Source organism: Rattus norvegicus, chromosome 13 (assembly GCF_021556685.1).
Source record: "Rattus norvegicus strain SHRSP/BbbUtx chromosome 13, alternate assembly SHRSP_T2T, whole genome shotgun sequence".
NCBI lineage: Eukaryota > Metazoa > Chordata > Mammalia > Rodentia > Muridae > Rattus > Rattus norvegicus.
Window position 1 is genome coordinate 76,625,260 of NC_141546.1, and position 26,864 is coordinate 76,652,123.

Below are 26,864 nucleotides of genomic sequence, written 5' to 3' on the forward strand. Positions count from 1 at the left end.
AGACCGGGTATCCTCAGACTCCTCCCTTGGTTAGTTCTGTCATACTCTGACAACTAAGCAAAGAAACTTTTAATGTCTCTTCAGCTGTCCAAGAGTCAAAGGACCACATTCTCTATCAGCCACTGCAGCTCCTTGTCTAACAGTTTTCCTTCAATTACAGAATTTAACCTCTACCCTAAACCATCGCCTCAAAGCCCAGCACTCTCGCCCCCTTGACTCTTCTGTTGCTCCTGATTGACGAATTTCCTGTCCTGACTCCGTTTTCTACACTCATTTGTTTTCACTCACTCAACCTCAGCCTTCGTGTTGTCCCCTTCATGGAATTACCTGTATTTTTCTGAAGTTCTTCCTGACATCTTTTCTCCCACCCCTTATCCCTTCCTAACCTTTCTTCTCTTCCAGAGTGTCACTTTTTTATTCTTCTAAGTTGTGTTGTCTTTCTGTCTTTGAATCAAATAAGGTTTAACTTCTAAATTCTTACACGGAATAGCCATAGTGCACAGTCTCAGATTTTGTTCCACATTCTTCTGAAGCATGCTTATTTTTACAGACAGCATTTCCTCTTTTTTGTAAGCCTCTTTCCTCCACCTGCAAACTTTTTTCATTCCAGGAAAGGATATACTGTGTAGCCTCTTGGAGGGACGGCGCTCACAAAATGTTCAACGTGTCCTTCCCTTATGGTCTCCTGGCTCAGAGGGCATCTCTTTGGAAAACATGGTTCACTTTCATTTTATACCACTCTTATTCTGACATTATTTAGTAGCTATATAATGGTTTATTATTTCTAAATAATGTCTACATTTTAATATGCATAAAATCTTACAGATAGTTTTGTATGTATTGGCCTCAGTGCCTTAAAATTTAAGGGGACAAATAAAAGATAGAGATCAATAATAGTCTTCTGTCTAATAATTGCTCTTTAAATGACAATAAAAGTTAACAGAACATTGACACTTTTACATTGATCCTGGAGGAAGCTATGGAGTCTATATTGGATCCAGGAAAGACACAGCACTTTGAAAAAATTCATGCTACAACTTGGATACTGTCTGAATCAGTATTCATGAGCTGGAAACTCGATTCCCAGTCTAACAGTGATAGAACGTCGCCCTTTAAGAGATAGAGCCTATTGAAAGTGATTAGAGCGTTATAAAGACTCAAGAGAGAAGGCAAGGCCACTCTGTGCTTGACACTCTTCCACGTGATGCTGTTTCCTTCCTCTCCTCTGACACGCATTGTAGCCAAGGGAACCCTCATCAAAGCCGTAATAGGTGTGTCTACCTTATATTGAACTTTCAACCTCCAAAACCATGAGCTAAATAGACTCTTTCCATTGACAAGTACCCTTCTCCGGGCATTGTGTTATAGTCACAACAAACAGAATAGTACAATACAGAATGAAATCATCCCCATGTTTATTTCAAAGCAAATAGAACATAATGGTTGTCTCTTGAGAACAGATGTCTAATTTATAAAAATTGAACACAGATTCGTGAGTTTTGACATATAGTATTAATTAAGATACACTATATATTGTATATATGACTGACACATGAGTAATGTCTTTTCATAAGAAATAAAAATACAGCACACAAAGGCTAAGCTGTGTTTTTCTTTTCCATTTTGGACAGCTCTGTACTTAACCATGCATGGTCTCTACTTACTGAAGCCCTTGTCCTCTTACCCTTCCTTTGACTGACTATTCCTTGAACAAAGAGTCTGTATCACTTAGGAGAAAACAGAAGAACTGAAATGTATTAGGTATTCACTGTGCTGTAGGCATTCTCCTATCTGCTCAACCATTTTACACTCTGCTGTCTTTAATTTTAGGAATGAGGAACTTGAGCTACCCGTCTCAAATTTAAATATTGTACTTTCGATCATATCTCCAGAACAGAAAATGGGAGAACTGAAAATCTCAGGAGACTGACTTTGGTGACCTGGTTTTCCCTTCTGCACAGGACCAACTCCAATACTAAATATTTAATGGTTATTTGTAGAGTACGTCCTAGTTAACTCAGCTACTGTGATAGGCATGGTGGTCACTGTAATCCTAGCACACAGGGCTACTATGATGGGGTGTCTGTTGGAAGCTTGAGGTCCACTCGGAATACAGAGAGTAGCACAGTTGTGCTGTGTTCTCTGTACCTTCTGCCTCATCCTGACCTTGATGAGCATGAGGGCCAGCCACACCAGTATACTCAGCTTTTGAAAACTCACCAATCTTGTGATTTGAATGCTTTAAAATATCTAACAAACCGTTCTACAAGTTTTCTTCCTATAATGAAAATAGAGAAACTATATTTAGATACTTCAGTTTCCAACTTCGTACTTATCGCTGTATAAAGTGCAGGCATTTATCACAAGCCTTAAAACTTAAAACTGTAGAAGACTCTCAGCAAGTAATCTCAGTTAACTGATCAGAGATGCAAAGTCTTTACAGGGATATTTGAGGTAATATTATTTTTAGTATTAAGTTGGAAATAACATAGCTGCCCTAGATTAAAATATATCCTTTTTTACAAAGTTTATAAAAATAAAAATTATATATAAATATAATTATATATAAATATATTTATGGAATATTGTACATCTAAATATTATAAACATGAAAAATTAGTCTTTATACATTACAAAGAATATGATCAACATATGACAGATCTTTTATTAAAAATATACTCATATATATGTATAAAATGTACCTATATATGTAACTGAAAATATGGCATGTAATATACAGGAGAAAGTGAAATTATAAGTTGCCTTAACTTTTGTTTTTACATTATTGTACATTTTCTACCTCAGACTTGGTTTTTTTGGCAGAAATCTTGGTCTTAGACATTGAGCACAATACTCCTCTTCTCAATAAACTTACTTTATAGTCCTCACACTATGTGGCTACTACAGTCAGAAAGGCATCATCAAAGGCTATGAAAAGGCAGAAAACAAACCTTAGCACAGTGGTATTCCAGGTGGTGGTAACCTTTTACACAATAGGTCTTATTTCACTTCCGGGAACGCTTATGATCTAAGTTTTCTTCTACGAATGGGGGCGGGGTGGAGCTTTGAAGTATTTGGGGAAAAGGAACCTTCCAGAACAATAGTATTGGAAGCAACAATTTTTTTTCTCCCCACAAAAGCAATATGTAGTAGAGAGAGATGCTGAAATCAACCTTCCCAGATCTGTGGAAGCTAACTGAAGTCTTTCAGGGACTTTAGGGTTTTGTTGTTCCCAAGAGTCAGGCCATCTAGTTTTGTGGCATTTGAATGTTCCATGTTCTCACTCCCCTCTTCTAATCCCTGTAATAACTCAAAATCCCACAATTTCGAAACCAGCAATGCTGTGAGATCAGCAATCTAACTTTCATAGAAGGGAACAGAGTAACTTTGGAACATCCCCAAAATCTTCATCCCTGGGGAGTGGGAGTGGGACTACTTCTAACGCCTCATGTTTGCAGGCTTTAGGCTTCCAGGAGTTGAGTGTTGCTTAAGGCTGGCAGTAAATGAACATAGCTCACATCTGTCACCTCAGCTTTAAGGTGTAAAGAATAACTAAGCTGGCTTCACATCGGAAATAGAAGCAGTCTTGTAATCTGCTGCCCCAGGATGGGCAGCTGGACCATCTTCACAGGCATGTAAATCTTTGCCAGTCACATGGCATGGGCTTGAACCGCACTATACTCTGCTGCCACTGTCCTAAACTGGGTGTCCTTAACTTTCATTTTGCCCTGCATCCAACAACTGAAATAATCAGTGGGCATCCAGAACAAGATGGGGTGTGCCCATAGGCACTGTAGAGGTAACCACATTAAAAAGCCAGGCGTGGTTGGTCATGTGAACTTGTGATCCCAGCAGTGGAGATGGGGCAGATCCCTGATGCTCACTGGAGGACCAATCTAGTCAATGTCAGGCAGGGAGCTCCGGATTCCATGAGAGACTCTGCCTCAAAAATAAGATTTCTGATGTCAACCTCTGTTCTTTGTGTATACCACAACACACAGACATACTGACACACACACACCCACACACACACCCACACCCACACCCACACACACACACACACACAGAGAGAGAGAGAGAGAGAGAGAGAGAGAGAGAGAGAGAGAGAGAGAGGAGGATGTACATATGTCAGCTTTCTTCTTCTGCCTTCCAAGCTCCTGGATTTTGCAGCACATTTCTATGGTTTGGGGCTTCTTGCTCTTGTTATTGCTCTGGATAGAGGCTAACCAGATAGAAACTGAGGAAAGCTAAGGAGGGTGTATACCCCCAAATACATAAGTAACTAACTAGTTTGTGGTCATGAATTTGAAAGATACAAGGTTTTAAGCTTCTCTTTTTGTACACCACAATTTTCTTTACCCATCCATATACTGAAGAACACTGTGACTTGGTTATGAATAGTCCCATGATAAGCATGTGTGTGCAGGTAACTCTGTACTATACAGTCTTATTGATTACTTCAGGTAATCACAATCAAGGTAAAAATATCTGAATCACGTGGTAGTTCTACTTGATCTTTTAAAGAACTTCCATACAGATCTCAGTGTGACTACACCAATTCCTAGCATCAGTGCATACAGATCTCACCATTCCACATCCTTAACAGCATTTGTATTGATGATGGCCATTCTGACTGGGATGAGACAGAAACTCAATGTAGTTGCCACTTGCATTTCTTTGATAGCTAAAAATGTTGAAATTCTTTCATTCATTTATTGGCCATTTGTACTTTTTTTGAGCATATTTTTTTAAAGGGTGGAAAGGGTCAATTGTGTAAGGTATGAGGACAGAAAAAAGAATTTATTCCATGCCAGACACTGCATGAAGCATTATTTGCTTTTTATTCCTCAGAATGAATTATGAAGTAAATGTCACTGTGATCCCAATTTGCAAATGTCACAGTTAAATAGCTTGTCCCTGAGAGCACATTAAGCAACACAGCTAGATAGATTTAATGTCCAACTTAACAGCAAGGTCCACGTGTTTACTTTGCTGGGTTCTCATTCTGAGTGCACAGCCTTTTTATGGGGAACAATTACTGAGTACAGACTTTTTGTCATTTCATCTTTTAACTCATTTAATGCATCTGATACTCTAAGATAAATGTGTTTAACATTTCTAACATAGACAAGCAAACACTTCCCAGTCCCCCGCTAGTTAATGGTCAAAACCAGGTTTAGGAACATCCTTCCTTGATCCAGATCTCAATATAACTATCACTGTGTACTCTCACAAGGTAGAGAAAATTACCTAGTAGATTATAACCTAAGATCCCTTCTGAACATAAATAGATATGGAAAAATCACCAGGTTCTTTTTTAAAATAGTCCTTGCACAAAATTAACTAAGGAATATCATGTTCTGGCATCAAACTGTCCCTATGTCATTTCCCAAGATGCACCACTTAGAAACTGATAACCAGCAAATCTCCCCAACCTAGTCATCACAGCCTATCTCCCCCTTGACCCTCAAAATTCCCCTGCCATCCCATGAAAACATACTGTAAAGATCTTTCCTTATCTATCCATCGATATGGGTCTCTTGGCAACCATCCTTCAGTGTCGAGTAATATGATACACTGAACAGACAGCATCCATTCCACACAGGATGACAAAGGTTTTTATACCACCATGATTCACTGTCCTTCTTCAGAACTCACCAGTTCATCTAGAACAAGAGCCATTCATTCAATAAGAGCCATAATTAGGAGAGCCAGAGGCTAGTAGGAGGACATCTAGAAGAACAGGATGCCTTCGAGCTTCCTATACTTTCTCTGTCTATCATCCCCACCCAATCCATTCCTCAGGGGGTACTTTCCTCAGGAGAAACCAGTTATTCATTCTCTCTCTCTCTTTCTCTCCCCATCCCCAAGAGCAGCCTTGCTATAGGAAACCACACACTCGTCTAGATGTAGAAATGACTTTGATATGTGGTCTAGAAACATACCAGTGAAACACAAGGTTGGGTCACAATCTCAGACATGCTACTGGATTATTTCACGGGCATTTTTGTGAAATTTAGACAGGGGAGTTTCCTTGCTGTGGTATAGAAGAAAAGGAAGAATGCAAAGGGGGCAGTATTTGTGGCATCATTCCACTCTATCTGATGAATGGAACAATATTTTTTAAAATATGTCACTCAATTATAGTAACAGCTCTGGTCCCCACCATTGCTTGAGTTACTAGTATGTAGTACTCAGGGTTACCATTGTTATACTTTTCCAACAAAACACCTAAACCATGCCCATAGAGTATCAACAGGAATCTAAATTAGTACAAGCTCACATTGTGTCTGTTAATTTCTTTTTTTTTTTTTTTGGTTTTTTTTTTTTTTTTTTTTTCGGAGCTGGGGACCGAACCCAGGGCCTTGCGCTTCCTAGGTAAGTGCTCTACCACTGAGCTAAATCCCCAGCCCCAGTGTCTGTTAATTTCTTAAGTGAACTTATAGCTTCTCTCACCTAAACTATTATCCCTTTTAGGAAAGCAACTCCTTCAAAATTCTGCTGCAATAAATCTAATGATTTCATAATTCTGAACATATTATATGAATCTAGCATCAAAGATTACCTAGAAAAATCAAGGTAAAAACAATATGCCTTGAAAGGAAACGAGTTTTTCTTTACAATTTTGAGAATATAAGTATTTGTTTTATTCTGCCATCCTGAAACAAAACAGTGTATGTATGTGGAGAGGGCTGTATGAAGAGATTTGAACATCAGGTTCATCAAATAAGACAAGAATTTGCACAAGAGTAGTAAGTGTAAGTATAAACTAAGCTATTGATACACCTGGAAGGGAGATACTGGTTCCTCAGGGGTGCACCTTGCATTTTGAGCACCTGAGGTAGCTCAGAGTAGATCATATCTATTACACCTACCCCCTCTAAATAAATAAAATACATTATTATAGCTACACACAATTTTACACTTCCAGGTCTTTTTATACCCTTTATTAAATTAGAATGAATTTCAATAAGAGTCTCAAAATTAATATTATCAAAGTAATAAACATGACACTCAAAAATTAATTCATTTTTCAATTATCAAAAAAACCTCAGATTGTTTCTAATATGTTCCTCTATGACCATCCACTTCAGTGATGGCCATTCCTTTAGTCAGTCCAAAGACAACAATACCCTGAGTGTGAATTTCCATTTACAGTCTTCCAGACACAAGCGTTGTGTCATTCACATATCAGACTCTAATAATGTTAGCTTACTTCACTGAATCTCCACAGGTTTGAATCAATACATCTTGGTTTTTTTCATTAATCATATTCATGATTTCACTTTATATCCAAGGCTGGACTCAAACTCCCAGTAATCTTCCTGCCTCAGCTCCCCAAATGCCAGAATTACAGATGTAAGCCACACTGCTCAAATTTCAGTCAAATGATCAACTGTCATTCACAATAACTTCTAACTTATCATTTCCATCCTAGAATATGGAAATTTTATTTTCTCACTTTATGTTTCAGTAAGTGTTTTACTTATTGTTTTCTACTTGATTAAACCAATCTGAATCAGAGCAGTGTTGTATTATTCAACCACAATTTAGGATTTATCTGATTTTTGTGTTATTTATGATTTTTATCCTCTTACCCCACCAAAAAAGAAGTGTATTGATTTTGTTTTGAAGTGGTATTATCACATCGTTGTGTTGATTTCCATCTCTTGAGGATCTTTGATGGTATTTTTCTTTAGTTGTTGCTACACACAAATTACATACATGTGCATTTGTAAACACATACATACTACCTACTCTGTTCTTATACTGTTATATTTCAAAAAATTTTAAAAATTAAAAGAGACAATGTATGTCCTTACTTGCAGTACCTGGGAGCAGCTATGGTCAGGATGTCAGACACTCAGGTCCTTCCTAAAGGTGAGACCCCAAAGTGTCTACAAAGGAGTCGAACTACATTCACTGGGAAACAAGTGGAGACACTGAAGCTTTTCTTTGACCAGAACCCATACCCAAGCAGTGATCTCAGAAAGAAATTAGCATCACAAATGAAGATAGACCCCATAGCAATACAGATTTGGTTCAAGAACTAACGAGCAAAATGCAAGAAAGTCAAACATGACAGTCAAAAGGAACAAGGGCAGCAGCAGTCACCTCAAGTCCAAGAGCAACACCAAAAGCCGCCTCAAGTCCAAGAGCAACAACAGAAGTCACCTCAAGTCCAAGAGCAACAACAGAAGCCACCTCAAGACCAAGAGCAACAACAGAAGCCACCTCAAGACCAAGAGCAACAACAGAAGTCACCTCAAGACCAACTTCAGCAGTTATTTCAACTCCAACACCAGCAATCACCTCAAGTCCAGCAGCAACACCAGCGGTTACTTCAAGTCCCACTTAAGCAGGCATTTCAAGTCCAACTTCAGCAGCTATGTCAATCCCAATACTGGCACTCACCTGAACTCCAACACCAGCAGTTACCTCAAGTCCAATACCATCAGTCACCTCACCTACAACACCAGCAGACACCTCATCTACAACACCAACAGTCACCTCAACTACAACACCAGCAGTCACCCCGACTACAACACCAGCAGTCACCTCAACTACAACACCAGCAGTCACCTCAACTACACCAGCAGTCACCTCAGCTACAACACCAGCAGTCACCCCAACTACAACAACGCCAGCAGTCACCTCAACTACAACGCCAGCAGTCACCCCAACTACAACGCCAGCAGTCACCCCAACTACAACGCCAGCAGTCACCCCAACTACAACGCCAGCAGTCACCCCAACTACAACGCCAGCAGTCACCCCAACTACAACACCAGCAGTCACCCCAACTACAACGCCAACAGTCACCTCAACTACAACGCCAGCAGTCACCTCAACTACAATGCCAGCAGTCACCCCAACTACAACGCCAGCAGTCACCCAACTACAACGCCAGCAGTCACCCCAACTACAATGCCAGCAGTCACCTCAACTACAATGCCAGCAGTCACCCCAACTACAACGCCAGCAGTCACCCCAACTACAATGCCAGCAGTCACCTCAACTACAATGCCAGCAGTCACCTCAACTACAACGCCAGCAGTCACCTCAACTACAACGCCAGCAGTCACCTCAACTACAACGCCAGCAGTCACCCCACCTACAACACCAGCAGTCACCCCAACTACAACACCAGCAGTCACCCCAACTACAACACCAGCAGTCACCCCAACTACAACGCCAGCAGTCACCCCAACTACAACACCAGCAGGCACCTCAACTACAACACCAGCAGTCACCTCAACTTCAATACCATAAATCACCTCAACTCCAAAACCAGCAGTCATTTCATGCCAAAGTCAATCCCAGTCCATCCCAGAGTGAGACGAATATACCATCAGGGTCTCTTACCAGCAGCTTTCCTGTGGTCCAAATTTATACCAACCAGGAGATACCCTCATTCCAACTCAGCTTGTGCCCTGATCTTAAGGACTCCAAATATCCCCCTGGTGGCCATAAAATCGTCCATTTTGGTTGTTGCCAGGACCCTGCCATATACTGGCTCCAACCTATCTTCAAGTCTCCAAACCAACTCTCTGGCTTCCCATTCACTCGTATTGCCTCACCTACACAAAGGAAAAACAAGCTAAAAACGTTAATGACAAATCATCGAGTATATTCTTAAATTTATTCTTTTTTATTATTTATTTCATGTATATGAGTATACTGTAACTGTCTTCAGACACACTAGAGGAGGGCATCGGATCCCATTACAGATGGTTGTGACCACCATGTGGTTGCTGGGAATTGAACACAGGACCTCTGGAAGAGCAGTCGGGGCTCTTAACCACTGAGCCATCGCTCCAGTCCCAAATTCAATTCCTCTTGCCAACACCTCCAGAATGTTCAGATTATTGTGTTGTTCCAAAACACACATATTCCTTTGTTGTTTTCAATAGTGCTGGATGTTGGACCTAGAATGTCTTGAATGCTATGGGTGATTGACAGTTAATCAACAAAGCAGGACTCACAGAAACACAAGCGAGCAACCTGAACACCCAAGGCTGAGGCAGGAGTCACAGTGTGGTCTTTTAGAAAAAAGAAGGCCAGGATATATGTTTTGGTAGAAGCATGATATGGTGAGGTGGGGGGGGTGCCTCTTCAGGTAGATAAAGTTAAGTACATTACCTATTCCAAAGAGTGAAATTCCTCTCCTGTTCCCTGGGATTGGGACTCCCCTCACCTCACTCCAACCACCAAGACCTAAGGGTTTCAAATGTACACCTAAGAAAAAAATTTTCCTCTCAAACATACTTTACTTTATCTCTACTGTGTGTGTGTGTGTGTGTGTGTGTGTGTGTGTGTGTGTGTGTGTGTGTGTTTCAGCATCTTGCCAAGTCCAAGCGTTTGCTCAAAATCTATATCCAGGGCTCCTGTTGACTCTCACAGACACAGATGCTCGTACTGGACCTGCTCCTACCTACAGATGGCTCCATAGACTCTGGACAGCAAGGAAATAGCCAACTCTCCTAAGACTGGCCCAACATCCTCATTCCCATTCTCTTAGGTTTCCCAGACATATCACCCCAAAGTCAGCAGGAAGTAGCTAAAGATCATGACAACCCTATTCCTGCTCCACCATCACCTCTTTCTAGTTTGTACTATTTTTAATTAAACCAAAACGGACGAATGTTAGCATTCCTTCTAGGCTCCAACCCACAGTTACCTGACAATAACCAGGAATGCCTGGCTTACTATAAAAGGGGTTGTTTGCCTCCTCCTCTCTCTCTTACATTCTCTGCCCCTTTTCCCCTGACCCTTTCTCCCTCTCTATCCTTCCTCTGCACCCACCCATTCCTGTGTTCCTGGTTGGCCTCTCTCTTTTCTCTCTCTCTCTCTCTCTCTCTCTCTCTCTCTCTCTCTCTCTCTCTCTGCCTGCCTGCCTGCCTGCCTGCCTTTCTCTGTCTCTACTCCTTCCCAACTCCCCTTTCAATGCCCTAAGTAAACTATATTCTATACTAAATCCATCGTTATATGGCTGGTACCCCAGGGGGAAGGGATGCCTCAGGATGGATACTCAGAGGTATCTCACCTACCATACCTAGCTCTATCAAACCTACCCTTAGCTCCTTTTTTTTTTTTTTAATAAAACAACACGCAGGCTAGCCTGGGCTACGTAGTGAGGACTGTGTCAAAAAACAAAATGAGGTGCTGGAGAGATGACTCAGCAGTTAAAAGCATTTGCTACCTATTTAAGAACTTGGTTGGGATATAACAAAGACACATGCTCCACTATGTTCATAGCAGCCTTGTTTATAATAGCCAGAAGCTGGAAAGAACCCAGATGCCCTTCAACAGAGGAATGGATACAGAAAATGTGGTACATCTACACAATGGAATATTACTCAGCTATCAAAAACAATGACTTCATAGGCAAAATGGATGGAACTGGAAAATATCATCCTGAGTGAGGTAACCCAATCACAGAAAAACAAACATGGTATGCACTCATTGATAAGTGGATATTAACCCAAATGCTTGAATTGCCCTAGATACACGGAACACATGAAACTCAAGAGGGATGACCAAAATGTGAATGCTTCACTCCTTCTTTAAAAGGGGAACAAAAATACTTTTGGCAGGGATTAGGGAGGCAAAGATTAAAACAGACACAGAAGGAACACCCATTCAGAGCCTACCCCATATGTGGCCCATACATATACAGCCACCCAATTAGACAAGATGGATGAAGCAAAGAAGTGCAGGCTGACAGGAACTGGATATAGATCTCTCCTGAGAGACACAGTCAGAATACAGAAAATACAGAGGCGAATGCCACCAGCAAACCACTGAACTGAGAATGGGACCCCGTTGAAGGAATCAGAGAAAGGACTGGAAGATTTTGAAGGGGCTTGAGACCCCATATGAACAACAATGCCAACCAACCAGAGCTTCCAGGGACTAAGCCACTACCCAAAGACTATACATGGACTGACCCTGGGCTCCAACCTCATAGGTAGCAATGAATAGCCTAGTAAGAGCACCAGTGGAAGGGGAAGCCCTTGGTCCTGCCAAGACTGAACCCCAGTGAACGTGGTTGTTGGGGGAAGGGTGGTAATGGGGGGAGGATGGGGAGGAGAACACCCATATAGAAGGAGAGGGAGAGGGGTTAGGGGGCTGTTTGCCTGGAAACTGAGAAAGGGAATAACAATCGAAATGTAAATAAGAAATACTCAAGTTAATAAAGATTAAAAAAAAAGAGAGAGACAATGTAAAGATTATATATTTTTTAAAGTTACTCACAATCAAACACCAAATCAAGTTCTCAGGTAAAGGTAATCTATTTGGGAAGCTGTCTCGGTCCATGAGAAATTTAAAGAACAGATAAGAAGTCAGGGAAGCTAAATCAACACACATGTGATTAAGTGTGTTCAACTGAACCAAACTCTTCCCAGACCTTCTGGGAACCTATGTTGGACATAAATGAAGACTTTTCCTCTTGGCTCTTCATAAATACTTTTCTGATAGCTCCTGCCAGCTTTGATGAAAAATAAGACCAGTGTCACTGAGACACTGTAGGAAGACTATCTGTGTCCCCAGGATACAAAATAAATTTCAGCACTCACAGGAAAAGGTAGCCAGCAAAATATGTCAAAAGAAAAGCAAAGACTATACATGGACTGACCCTGGGCTCCAACTGCATAGGTAGCAATGAATAGCCTAGTAAGGGCACCAGTGGAAGGGGAAGTCCCTGGTACTGCCAAGACTGAACCCCCAGTGAATGGGATTGTTGGGGGAAGGGTGGTAGTGGTTGGAGGATGGGGAGGGGAACACCCGTACAGAAGGGGATGGGGAGGGGTTAGAGGGATGTTGACCTTGAAACCGGGAAAGGGAATAACAATTGAAAGGTAAATAAGAAATATCCAACTTAATAAAGATGGAGAAAAAAAGAGAAGAAAAAAAAAGAAAAGTAAAGGTTTATCAAGAAGACAAGTAGTTCCCAACTTCTGGGTTACAAACCCTTTAGGGTTTCAAATCAGATATTTACATTACAATTCATAACAGTGGCAAAATTACAGTTACAAAGTAGCTGTAAAAAGTAGTGATTTTATGGTTGGGAGTCACTACAACATTGTATTAAAGGGCCACAGCATTAGGAAAGTTGAGAACCAATAAAGTAGGCAAACAATATTGCTTTCCCATAATTAATTAGAAAATGGTAGCAAAGAAAGTAATCAAATGCCTTCTGGTTTCTGCCTGCACTAAGAACTGAAAGCCAGTCACTAGGAGTACTGATAGACCTGAGAGCAGAGGTAAGAACAACTCTTCTGCTCCAAGAGACCCTCCTGGAGAGCACAACAGAACACACAAACCCAGGAACAGCTCTCTGGTCCCAGAACCATCTGAAAGAAAACCCATCTACAGGAGTGCTGACACACAGGTTTATAGGAGGGTCAAGACACAGAGACAGCAAGACAAGCTAACACCAGAGACAACCTGATGGTGAGAGGCAAGTGCAGGAACCTAAGCAACAGAAACCAAGACTACTTGGCATCATCGGAGCCCAGTTCTCCCACCAAAAACATACTGGATATCCAAACATACCAGAAAAGTAAAATTTGGATTTAAAATCACATCTCATAATGATGATAGAGGACTTTAAGAAAGACATAAATAACTCCCTTAAAAAAATACAGGACAGCACAGGTGAACAAGTAGAAGCCCTTAAAGAAGAAACATAAAAATCCCTTAAAGAATTACAAGAAAACAAAACCAAACAAGTGAACAAAACCATCCAGGATTTACACATGGAAATAGAAACAATAAAGAAAGCACGAAGGGACTCTGGAGTTAGAAAACCTAGGAAAGAGATCAAGAGTCATAGACTCAAACATCACCAACAGAATACAAGAGCTAGAAGAGAAAATCTCAGGGACAGAGATATCATAGAAAACATTGACACAACCATCAAAGATAATGTAAAATACAAAAAGCTCCTAACCCAAAACATACAGGAAATCCAGGACACAATGAGAAGATCAAACCTAAGGATAATAGGTACAGAAGAGAACAAAGACTCCCAACCTAAAGGGCCAGTAAATATCTTCAACAAAATTATAGAAGAAAACTTCCCTAACCTAAAGAAAGAGATGCCCATAAACACACAAGAAGCCTACAGATTGAACTAGAAAAGAAATTCCTCCCATCATATAATAGTTAAAACACCAAATGCAGAAAAGAAAGAAAGAATATTAAAAGCAGTAAGGGGAAAATGTCAAGTAACATAATGGCAGAGCTATCAAAATTACACGAAACTTTTCACCAGACTGTGAAAGACAGAGGATCCTTGGTAGATGTCATACAGACTCAAGAAGAACACAAATACCACCCCAGGGTACTATATCCAGCAAAGCTCTCAATTAACATGGAGGAGAAACCAAGATATTCCATGAGAAAACCAAATTAACACAATATCTTTCTACAAATCCAGCCCTACAAAGGATAAGAGATGGAAAACTCCAAAACAAGGAGGGAAATTACACCCAAGAAAGTAATCTACTTGCAACAAAACCAAAAGAAGAGAGCCACACAAACAAAATTCCACCTCTAACAACAAAAGTAACAGGAAACAACAATCACTATTCCTTAGTATCTCTTAACATGAATGGGCTCAATTCCCTAATAAAAAGACATAAACTAACAGATTGGATATGTAAAGAGGACCCAGCATTTTGCTGCACACAGGAAACACACCTCAGTGATAAAGACAGACACTACCTCAGAGTAAAAGGCTGAAAAACAATTTTCCAAGCAAACGGTCCCAAGAAACAAGCTGGAGTAGCCATTCTAATATCGAATAAAATTGACTTTCAACCAAAAGTTATCAAAAAAGATAAGGAAGGAAACTTCATATTCATCAAAGGAAAATTCACTAAAATAAGCTCTAAATCCTGAATATCTATACTCCAAATGCTAGGGCACCTACATTGATAAAAGAAACCTTACTAATGATCAAAGCACACATTGCACCTCACACAATAATAATAGGAGATTTGAACACCCCACTCTCATTAATGGACAGATCATGGGAACAGAAACTAAACAGAGACATAGAGAAAATAACAGAAGTTATGAATCAAAGGGATTTAACAGATATTTATACATCATTTAATCCTAAAACAAAAGAATATACCTTCTTCTCAGCACCTCATGTTACCTTCTCCAAAATTTAACATATAATCTGTCATAAAACAGGCCTCAACAAATACAAGAAGATTGAAATAATCCCATGGATCTTATCAGATCACCACAGACTAAGAATGGTCTTCCAAAACAACAAAAACAACAGAAAGCCCACATATACATGGAAGTTGAACAACCCTCTACTCAATGATAACTTGGTCAAGGAAGAAATAAATAAACTTCTTTGTTGTATATTGCTTTTACTATGTTGAGATATGGGCCTTGAATTCCTGATCTTTCCAAGACTTTTAACATGAAGGTGTGAAATTAAAGACATGTTAGAATTTAATGAAAATGAAGGCAGGCACAACATACCCAAACTTATGGGACACAGTGAAGACAGTGCTAAGAGGAAAACTCATAGCTCTGAGTGCCTCCAAAAAGAAACTGGAGAGAACATGAATCAGCAGCTTCACAGCACACCTAAAAGCTCTTGAACAAAAAGAAGCAAATACATCCGAGAGGAATAGAAGGCAGGAAATAATCAAATTCAAGGCTGAAATCAACCAAGTGGAAACAAAAAGAACTATACAAAGAATAAACAAAACTGGGAGCTGGTTCTTGGAGAAAATCAACAAGATAGATAAATCCTTAGCCAGACTAATCAGAGGACACAGAGAATATATCCAAATTAACAAAATCAGAAATGAAAAGGGAGAGATTACAACAGAAAATGTCAGGAAATTCAAAAGATCACAAGATCCTACTATAAAAGCCTATATTCAAAAAAAACTGGAAAATCTGGATGAAATGGACAATTTTCTAGACAAATATCAGATATCAAAGTAAAATCAGGACCAGATAAGCCATCTAAACAGTCCCATAACTCCTAAAGAAATAGAAGCAGTCATTAAAAGTCTCCCAACCAAAAAAGCCCAGGACCAGATGGGTTTAGTGCAGAATTCTATCAGACCTTCACAGAAGACGTAATACCAATACTGTCCAAACTATTCCCCAAAATGGAAACAGAAGGAGCACTACCGAATTCCTCCACAATTACACTTACATCTAAACCACACAAAGACCCAACAAAGAAAGAAAACTTCAGGGGTTGGGGATTTAGCTCAGTGGTAGAGCGCTTACCTAGGAAGCGCAAGGCCCTGGGTTCGGTCCCCAGCTCCGGAAAAAAAAGAACCAAAAATAATCAAACTCAGAGCTGAAATCAACCAAGTAGAAACAAAAAGGACCATAGAAAGAATCAACAGAACCAAAAGTTGGTTCTTTGAGAAAATCAACAAGATAGATAAACCCTTAGCCAGACTAACGAGAGGACACAGAGAGTGTGTCCAAATTAACAAAATCAGAAATGAAAAGGGAGACATAACTACAGATTCGGAGGAAATTCAAAAAATCATCAGATCTTACTATAAAAACCTATATTCAAGAAAATTTGAAAATCTTCAGGAAATGGGCAATTTCCTAGACAGATACCAGGTATCGAAGTTAAATCAGGAACAGATAAACCAGTTAAACAACCCCATAACTCCTAAGGAAATAGAAGCAGTCATTAAAGGTCTCCCAACCAAAAAGAGCCCAGGTCCAGACGGGTTTAGTGCAGAATTCTATCAAACCTTCATAGAAGACCTCATACCAATATTATCCAAACTATTCCACAAAATTGAAACAGATGGAGCCCTACCGAATTCCTTCTATGAAGCCACAATTACTCTTATACCTAAACCACACAAAGACACAACAAAGAAAGAGAACTTCAGACCAATTTCCCTTATGAATATCGACGCAAAAATACTCAATAAAATTCTGGCAAACCGAATTCAAGAGCACATCAAAACAATCATCCACCATGATCAAGTAGGCTTCATCCCAGGCATGCAGGGATGGTTTAATATACGGAAAACCATCAACGTGATCCATTATATAAACAAACTGAAAGAACAGAACCACATGATCATTTCATTAGATGCTGAGAAAGCATTTGACAAAATTCAACACCCCTTCATGATAAAAGTCCTGGAAAGAATAGGAATTCAAGGCCCATACCTAAACATAGTAAAAGCCATATACAGCAAACCAGTTGCTAACATTAAACTAAATGGAGAGAAACTTGAAGCAATCCCACTAAAATCAGGGACTAGACAAGGCTGCCCACTCTCTCCCTACTTATTCAATATAGTTCTTGAAGTTCTAGCCAGAGCAATCAGACAACAAAAGGAGCTCAAGGGGATACAGATCGGAAAAGAAGAGGTCAAAATATCACTATTTGCAGATGACATGATAGTATATTTAAGTGATCCCAAAAGTTCCACCAGAGAACTACTAAAGCTGATAAACAACTTCAGCAAAGTGGCTGGGTATAAAATTAACTCAAATAAATCAGTTGCCTTCCTCTATACAAAAGAGAAACAAGCCGAGAAAGAAATTAGGGAAACGACACCCTTCATAATAGACCCAAATAATATAAAGTACCTCGGTGTGACTTTAACCAAGCAAGTAAAAGATCTGTACAATAAGAACTTCAAGACACTGAGGAAAGAAATTGAAGACCTCAGAAGATGGAAAGATCTCCCATGCTCATGGATTGGCAGGATTAATATAGTAAAAATGGCCATTTTACCAAAAGCAATCTACAGATTCAATGCAATCCCCATCAAAATACCAATCCAATTCTTCAAAGAGTTAGACAGAACAATTTGCAAATTCATCTGGAATAACAAAAAACCCAGGATAGCTAAAGCTATCCTCAACAATAAAAGGACTTCAGGGGGAATCACTATCCCTGAACTCAAGCAGTATTACAGAGCAATAGTGATAAAAACTGCATGGTATTGGTACAGAGACAGACAGATAGACTAATGGAATAGAATTGAAGACCCAGAAATGAACCCACACACCTATGGTCACTTGATTTTTGACAAAGGAGCCAAAACCATCCAATGGAAAAAAGATAGCATTTTCAGCAAATGGTGCTGGTTCAACTGGAGGGCAACATGTAGAAGAATGCAGATCGATCCATCCTTATCACCCTGTACAAAGCTTAAGTCCAAGTGGATCAAGGACCTCCACATCAAACCAGACACACTCAAACTAATAGAAGAAAAACTAGGGAAGCATCTGGAACACATGGGCACTGGAAAAAATTTCCTGAACAAAACACCAATGGCTTATGCTCTAAGATCAAGAATCGACAAATGGGATCTCATAAAACTGCAAAGCTTCTGTAAGGCAAAGGACACTGTGGTTAGGACAAAACGGCAACCAACAGATTGGGAAAAGATCTTTACCAATCCTACAACAGATAGAGGCCTTATATCCAAAATATACAAAGAACTCAAGAAGTTAGACCGCAGGGAAACAAATAACCCTATTAAAAAATGGGGTTCAGAGCTAAACAAAGAATTCACAGCTGAGGAATGCCGAATGGCTGAGAAACACCTAAAGAAATGTTCAACATCTTTAGTCATAAGGGAAATGCAAATCAAAACAACCCTGAGATTTCACCTCACACCAGTGCGATTGGCTAAGATCAAAAACTCAGGTGACAGCAGATGCGGGCGAGGATGTGGAGAAAGAGGAACACTCCTCCATTGTTGGTGGGATTGCAGACTGGTAAAACCATTCTGGAAATCAGTCTGGAGGTTCCTCAGAAAATTGGACATTGAACTGCCTGAGGATCCAGCTATACCTCTCTTGGGCATATACCCAAAAGATGCCTCAACATATAAAAGAGACACGTGCTCCACTATGTTCATCGCAGCCTTATTTATAATAGCCAGAAAATGGAAAGAACCCAGATGCCCTTCAACAGAGGAATGGATACAGAAAATGTGGTACATCTACACAATGGAATATTACTCAGCTATCAAAAACAACGAGTTTATGAAATTCGTAGGCAAATGGTTGGAACTGGAAAATATCATCCTGAGTGAGCTAACCCAATCACAGAAAGACATACATGGTATGCACTCATTGATAAGTGGCTATTAGCCCAAATGCTTGAATTACCCTAGATCCCTAGAACAAACGAAACTCAAGACGGATGATCAAAATGTGAATGCTTCACTCCTTCTTTAAATGAGGAAAAAGAATACCCTTGGCAGGGAAGGGAGAGGCAAAGATTAAAACAGAGACTGAAGGAACACCCATTCAGAGCCTGCCCCACATGTGGCCCATACATATACAGCCACCCAATTAGACAAGATGGATGAAGCAAAGAAGTGCAGACCGACAGGAGCCGGATGTAGATCGCTCCTGAGAGACACAGCCAGAATACAGCAAATATAGAGGCGAATGCCAGCAGCAAACCACTGAACTGAGAATAGGTCCCCTATTGAAGGAATCAGAGAAAGAACTGGAAGAGCTTGAAGGGGCTCGAGACCCCAAAAGTACAACAATGCCAAGCAACCAGAGCTTCCAGGGACTAAGCCACTACCTAAAGACTATACATGGACTGACCCTGGACTCTGACCCCATAGGTAGCAATGAATATCCTAGTAAGAGCACCAGTGGAAGGGGAAGCCCTGGGTCCTGCTAAGACTGAACCCCCAGTGAACTAGTCTATGGGGCGAGGGCGGCAATGGGGGGAGGGTTGGGAGGGGAACACCCATAAGGAAGGGGAGGGGGGAGGGGGATGTTTGCCCGGAAACCGGGAAAGGGAATAACACTCGAAATGTATATAAGAAATACTCAAGTTAATAAAAAAAAGAAAAAGAAAAAAAAATAATATACTATATATTATATATGGTAAAAAAAAAAGAACCAAAAAAAAAAGAAAGAAAGAAAGAAAGAAAGAAAACTTCAGACCAACTCCCCTTATGAATAACGACACAAAAATACTCAATAAAATTCTCGCATACTGAATCCAAGAACACATCAAAATGACCATGCATCATGATCAAGTAGGTTTCATCCCAGATATGCAGGAATTGTTTAATATGCAGAAATCTATCAACATAATCTACTATGTGTACAAACTCAAATTAAAAAACCACATGATCATGTCATTAGATGTGGAGAAATCATTTGACAAAATTCGACATCCCTTCGTGTTAAAAGTCTTGTAAAGATAAAGAATTCAAGGCCCATACCTAAACATAGTAAAAGCAATATACAGCAAACCATTAGCATTAAACTAAATGGAGAGAAACTTGAAGCAATCCCAGTAAAACCAGGGACTAGAGAAGGCTGCCCATTCTCTCCCTACTTATTCAATATAGTACTCAAAGTCCTGGCCAGAGCAATCAGACAGCAAAAGGAGGTCAATGGGATACAAATTGGAAAGGAAGAAGTCAACATATCACTATTTGCAGATGATATGATAATATACTTAAGTGACCCTAAAAGTTCCACCAGAGAACTACTAAACCTGATAAACAACTTCAGCAAAGAAGCTGGGTATAAAATTAACTCAAACAAATAAGTAGCCTTCCTCTACTCAAAGGATAAACAGGCTGAGAAAGAAATTATGGAAATGACACCCTTCATAATAGTCACAAATAACATAAAATACCTCAGTGTGACTCTAACCAAGCAAGTGAAAGATCTGCATGACAAGAACTTCAAGTCTCTGAAGAAAGAAATTGAAGAAGATCTTAGAAGATGGAAAGACCTCCCATGCTCATGGATTGGCAGGATTAATGTAGGAAAAATGACCATTTTGCCAAAAGCAATCTACAGATTCAATGCAATCCCCATCAAAATTACAACACAATTCTTCATAGAGTTAGAAAGAGCAATTTGCAAATTCATCTGGAATAACAAAAAGTCCAGGATAATGAAAACTATCCTCAACAATAAAAGAACGTCTTGGGGAATCACCATCCTTGACCTCAAGCAGTATTACAGAGCAATAGTGATAAAAAAAAAAAACAAAACTATATGGTATTGGTGCAGAGACAGGCAGGTAGATAAATGGAATAGAATTGAAGACCCAGGAATGAACCCACACACCTATGGTCACTTGATCTTTGACAAAGGAGCCAAAACCATCTAATGGAAAAAAATATAGCATTTTCAGCAAATGGTGCTGGTTCAACTGGAGGTCAGTATGTAGAAGAATGCAAATCGACCCATGCATATCACCCTGTACAAAGCTTAAATTTAAGTGGATCAAGGACCTCCACATCAAACCAAATACACTCACACTAATAGGAAAAAAGTGGGGAAGAGCCTCGAACACATGGGCACTGGGGAAATTTTCCTGAAAAACATACCAATGGCTTATGCTCTAAGATCAAGAATCAGCAAATGGAACCTCATAGATCTGCAAAGCTTCTGTCAGGCAAAGGGCTCTGTCATTAGGACAAAACGGCAACCAACAGATTGGGAAAAGATCTTTACCAATCCTACATCAGATAGAGGGCTAATATCCAAAATATACAAAGAACTCAAGAAGTTAGACTCCAAAGAGCCAATAACTCTATTAAAAATGGGATACAGAGCTAAACAAAGAATTCTCAGTTGAGGAATATTGAATGGCTGATAAGTACCTAAAAAATGTTCAACATCCTTAGTCATCAGGGAAATGCAAATCAAAACAATCCTGAGATTCCACCTCACACCAGTCAATGGCTAAGATTAAAAACTCAGGTAACAACAGAGGCTGGCAAAGATGTGGAGAAAGAGGAACACTCCTCCATTGTTGGTGGGATTTCAAGCTGGTACAACCACTCTGTTAATCCATCTGGAGGTTCCTCAGAAAATTGGACATTCTATTACCTGAGGACCCAGCTATACCTCTCCTGGGAATATACCCAAAAGATGCCCCAACATATAACAAAGACACTTGCTCCATTATGTTCATAGCAGCTTTATTTATAGTAGCCAGAAGCTGGAAAAGAACCCAAATGCCCTTCAACAGAGGAATGAATACCAAAAATGTGGTATATTTATACAATGGAATATTACTCAGCTATCAAAAACAATGAGTTCATGAAATTCATAGGCAAATGGATGGAACTAGAAAATATCATCCTGAGTTAGGTAACCCAATCACATCGAAAAATCACATGGTATGCACTCACTGATAAGTGGATATTAGGCCAAAAGCTCGAATTACCCAAGATACAATCCACAGACCACATGAAACTCAAGAAGGACGACCAAAGTATGGATACTTCAGTCCTTCTTAAAAAGGGGAACAAAAATATTCATAGGAAAGGATATGGAGACAAAGTTTGGAACAGAGACTGAAGGAATGGCCATTCAGAGCCTGCCTCACCTGGGGATACAGCATATATATATATATATATATATATATATATATATATACACACACAGCCACCAAAACAAGACAATATTAATGAAGCCAAGAAGCACATGCTGACAGGGGCCTGGTATAGCTGTCTCCTGAGAGGCTCAGCCAGAGCATGACAAATACAGAGGTGAATGCTAGCAGCAAACCACTGGACTGAGAACAGGGTCCCCATTGGAGGAATTAGAGAAAGGATTGAAAGAGCTGAAAGGGTTTGCAACTCCATAAGAACAACAGTACGAACCAACCAGAGCTCCCAGGGACTAAACCACTACCCAAAGAGTACACATGGACAGACCCATGGCTCCAGCTGCATATGTAGCAGAAGATGGCCTTGTTGGCCACCAATGGGAGGAGAAGCCCTTGGTCCTGCCAAGGCTAGAAACCCCAGGGTAGGGGAATGTCAGGGCGAGGAGGCAGGAAGGGAGCAGATGTTTGGGGAGGGGAAACCCCCTTATAGAAGAAGAGGAGGGGGCTTGTGGATGGAAAACCAGAAAAGGGAATAACATTTGAAATGTAAATAAAAAATATCCAATTTTTTTTAAAAAAGGAAAGTAATCAGACATTAGGAGGTCATCAATAGCCTTGGGTTTCACATATATTTAAAGTATTTTGACACTCCTGACTTCTGCTTAAGCAGCACAAGAGAAGTGACCATGAATCTGCTCTGTGTTTCAGATTTTGTAACTGCTTACCTGAGTTGCAGCCTGCCGGCTATGCTATTTTTTACCAGTATTATGTATTGTCTTCATAACAAATCCATGGGACAAGAATTATAGTCCCAATTTTCAGTAAAATGGAAGCTCAGAAAACTTAAATGATTCATGGAGAATCACTCAACCAAAGGACCAAGCTAGAACCATAGGGAGGTCAGCTGTCAGAAGGCTCACTGGTGTCACAGTGACCTGTCAATCAAGTCAAACCTCCTGCTGGGACATATAAGGCGGAAGCTGAAAGTGGGCAAAGTGATATTCCCTGCTCTTTTTGTGCTCATGGAGAGACACACCTCAGAGGGACAGATAGGTCACCATAGGCATGGGCTTCATTTCATTTCTGATGAAAAGGGGCCCACAAGCTGGGAATAAACACATTCTGGGTTCCAAGTTGGAGGGGAAATCTACCTTTAAGGTTCCTCCCAGACCCTGTAAACAGATTACAGTGTAAAGGTGAGAACTAACCCAAAGTCCCCAGCCTGAGCCTCATGGCAGCAAAGTTCCCAGATAAGTGTGAGAAAGCGTGATGTGAAGCAATGGGGTTTGGGAAGGAGCTGAGATGCACTCACTGATGCACTCACTGATAAGTGGCTATTAGCCCAAATGCTCGAACTACCCTAGATGCACAGAACACATGAAACTCAAGACGGATGATCAAAATGTGAATGCTTCACTCCTTCTTTAAAAGGGGAACAAGAACACCCTTGGGAGGGGATAGGGAGGCAAAGTTTGGAACAGAGACTGAAGGAACACCCATTCAGAGCCACATGTGGCCCATATATATACAGCCACCAAACTAGATAAGATGGATGAAGCAAAGAAGTGCAGACGGACAGGAACCGGATGTAGATCTCTCCTGAGAGACACAGTCAGAATACAGCAAATACATAGGCGAACGCCAGCAGCAAACCACTGAACTGAGAATGGGATCCCCATTGAAGGAATCAGAGAAAGGACTGAAAGAGCTTGAAGGGGCTTGAGACCCCATAGGAACAACAATGCCAACCAACCAGAGCTTCCAGGGACTAAGCCAACTACCTAAAGACTATACATGGACTGACCCTGGACTCCAACTGCATATGTAGCAATAAATAGCCTAGTAAGGGCACCAGTGGAAGGGGAAGCCCTTGGTCCTGCCAAGACTGAACCCCCAGTGAATGGGATTGTTGGGAGGAGGGCAGTAATGGAAGGAGGGTGGGGAGGGGAACACCCATATAGAAGGGGAGGAGGAGGAGTTAGGGGGATGTTGACAAGGAAACCGGGAAAGGGAATAACAATTGAAATGTAAATAAGAAATACCCAATTTAATAAAGACAGAGGGGAAAAAAAAGAAACTATGATGTATTATAAATGTGCCCCAAGTGGGGTTGGGGAAGGCAGTTTTCCCCTGGAGGCCTTCTAGTTAAAAAAAATCACTCTAACTGCCTATGGTCGTGCCTGAAAAAATCATACAAAGCCCTCTGATCAGGACTTGGACTCCACTGAGACTTCTTTCATTTGGAGTTTTGAAGTGCGAACATAATTTTGTTCCCTCATCTTTGGGCCTGGGAATTTCATTTCTACATGCAGGAGGAAAGGTCTCTTTAGGTGGGAAATTTAAGCAGATTACTGCTCAAGTTGTCATGGAACCTTTAAAATAGGAGAGGAAGGAAAAATAACAGAAATGATTTTTTTTTAGTTTAGATAAATAGTAACAGTATTTACTAGATTAAAATATATGTAACAGGCAACCACTCTTGAAATTTTAGTGATAGCGCCTGGTATTTATATAGCAATCATTGAGGTACCTGTACCAATTCTTAAGTAAAAAAGTTGTTCTTAATCAACAAGAATCTTATGAGCCTGAAATAGAATTGAATTCATCTGGAATCCATCATTCCATTCTCATGGGTACACATGGCCTTAGACGTGACCATCAAAGAGCCAGCTCTAAGAATCATTCCCCAAATATTCCAATTTTTAAGAATTAATTACAGATGAAAAACATTTTCCTGACCATTGTTAATGATAGGCAACATCATTGGATCTTAATGATTTGTTGGGGTAGTAATAGATAGATAGAAACATCACAAAATTACACGGAAGTGTACGAGATATTGATAATCCCAACCTGAAGTAAAGTTTTATGTTCTTCTTATCAGATTATTTCTATCCTTTAAAGTCTACGGTGGTGTCTCATCTTCTCTGATTTCTCTCCTCACAGATTATAGTCAGTCCTTCGTCCCTTCTACCAAACAATCACAGCCTCAGGACTTCCCAACAGGAGGGGGCCTCTAGGAAGACCATATTTCAGTGAGGCCTACTGATATGCATACATAAACTGAAGGGTTTGATTGCATGTTGGAAGCTAGTGTGTACACATGTTCCTCGGAAATGGCCAGTTAAGGCATCCTTCTGATTTCCCAGAGACATTTTTTTCATCTTATTAAAAGGAAATGAAGGAGGCAAGGGGGAAAATATAACAAATCTGTCAGATCCGTCTATATTATGAAGTCTGTCTCTATCTCTGTCTCTCTGTCCCTCTCACTTTTCCTCCTCCCTCTCTCCCTCATGCACATTTTGTGTGTGGGGGGGGTGTACTGCAGAGAAATGAGGAATAACCATTATAAGATGGCCACTAAGAGACATCACGGCATCAATAATGCTGAAGTTTCTATCTGGATTTGTTCTCTGTCCGTACAAACAGTGAAGAAGAATCTTGTGACAGAAATTAAACATGTGATAATGAAGAAACAGGACGAAAATAGTTTACACAGTCCAAGTCAACTCTCAAGGGGAAAACAAAAAAAATGTACCTTTCAAAACCTTGTCTAAATCTCAGCTTAGCTTGCAGATAAAAGTACATAGCCATCAGGTGTGTGAGACACCCTCCTACGGACTACTAGATCTTACATTAAGGCAGTTTCTGCCAAGAAATGTTTCTGATGCCTATCTGCTGGGTGTACAATCCAGATCATAGAAACATATATTTGTGAAGCTTACCATTTGGCAGTAGTCAGGAGCTGTGTAGTCTGTTGTTGCTGGGTTTGGACACAATCATCTGGATGCTACTACTGTCTTCTACTCTTCATAGGCAAAGAGCAGGCTCCCTGATTCTCCTCTGCACCACCAAGGCCGTCTCTGCTCCCTTTCCACCGCTGCCATCTTGCTTCTCTGTCTTTACTGTTCATTTCCTTATAGCCTCCTCCGCTCCCCAGAGCAGTGTTTACACTCTTCCCTCTGCAGATGCACTAAAGGTACAAAAGACATCTGACACAGCATCCTAGGAGTCTTCCCCTCCATTGCCTGGTAACAAACAAAATATAAACAATGTGGTCACGTTTCATTCTAGAGAAACTAGGTCACTTGTGATTTCCAGAAAGATACATGCACACTATTCCTCCCCCTGAAGAGCCGAAGAGACTTCAACTCAGAATGTTAGAAAGGAAGCAGACATATAAAGATAACCTAACCTAAATATAAGAGCTAGTATGTTTAATCTGGGCCTCTAAACAGAAGTCTGAACTTTAGTAGAGAATATCTGGGATTTGAATTAGGAAATAGCAAAGGCTTTGAGTCGTTAGAACTGTTACATACTAGAGATCATTTGACCTTGCTGCTTCATGTTTTCAACAAAAGAAATGGAGTTCCATAGACTAAGGTTACTCAGGGTCATCTCACTAGTTTGGGGTGGTTTGATTGTGTTCTTCTGTTCTTTGTTGCTCTCGTTTTTGTGAATTGCATAGCTTCTGCACAGAAGAAAA

The 26,864-nt window shown here is 40.3% G+C and overlaps 1 protein-coding gene across 25 annotated transcripts in view; it reads right to left on the minus strand.

Moving 5' to 3' along the window:
* Nucleotides 1-26,361, minus strand: part of LOC103692000 (uncharacterized) — a 443,265-nt gene extending 416,904 nt beyond the window's left edge. For all 25 annotated transcript variants that reach the window (XR_015636080.1, XR_015636077.1, XR_015636084.1 and 22 more), the window contains exon 1: nt 26,104-26,361. The gene's annotated coding sequence lies outside the window, so the exon portion shown is untranslated. The remainder of the gene's footprint in view (nt 1-26,103) is intronic.
* Nucleotides 26,362-26,864: the final 503 nt, after the last annotated feature.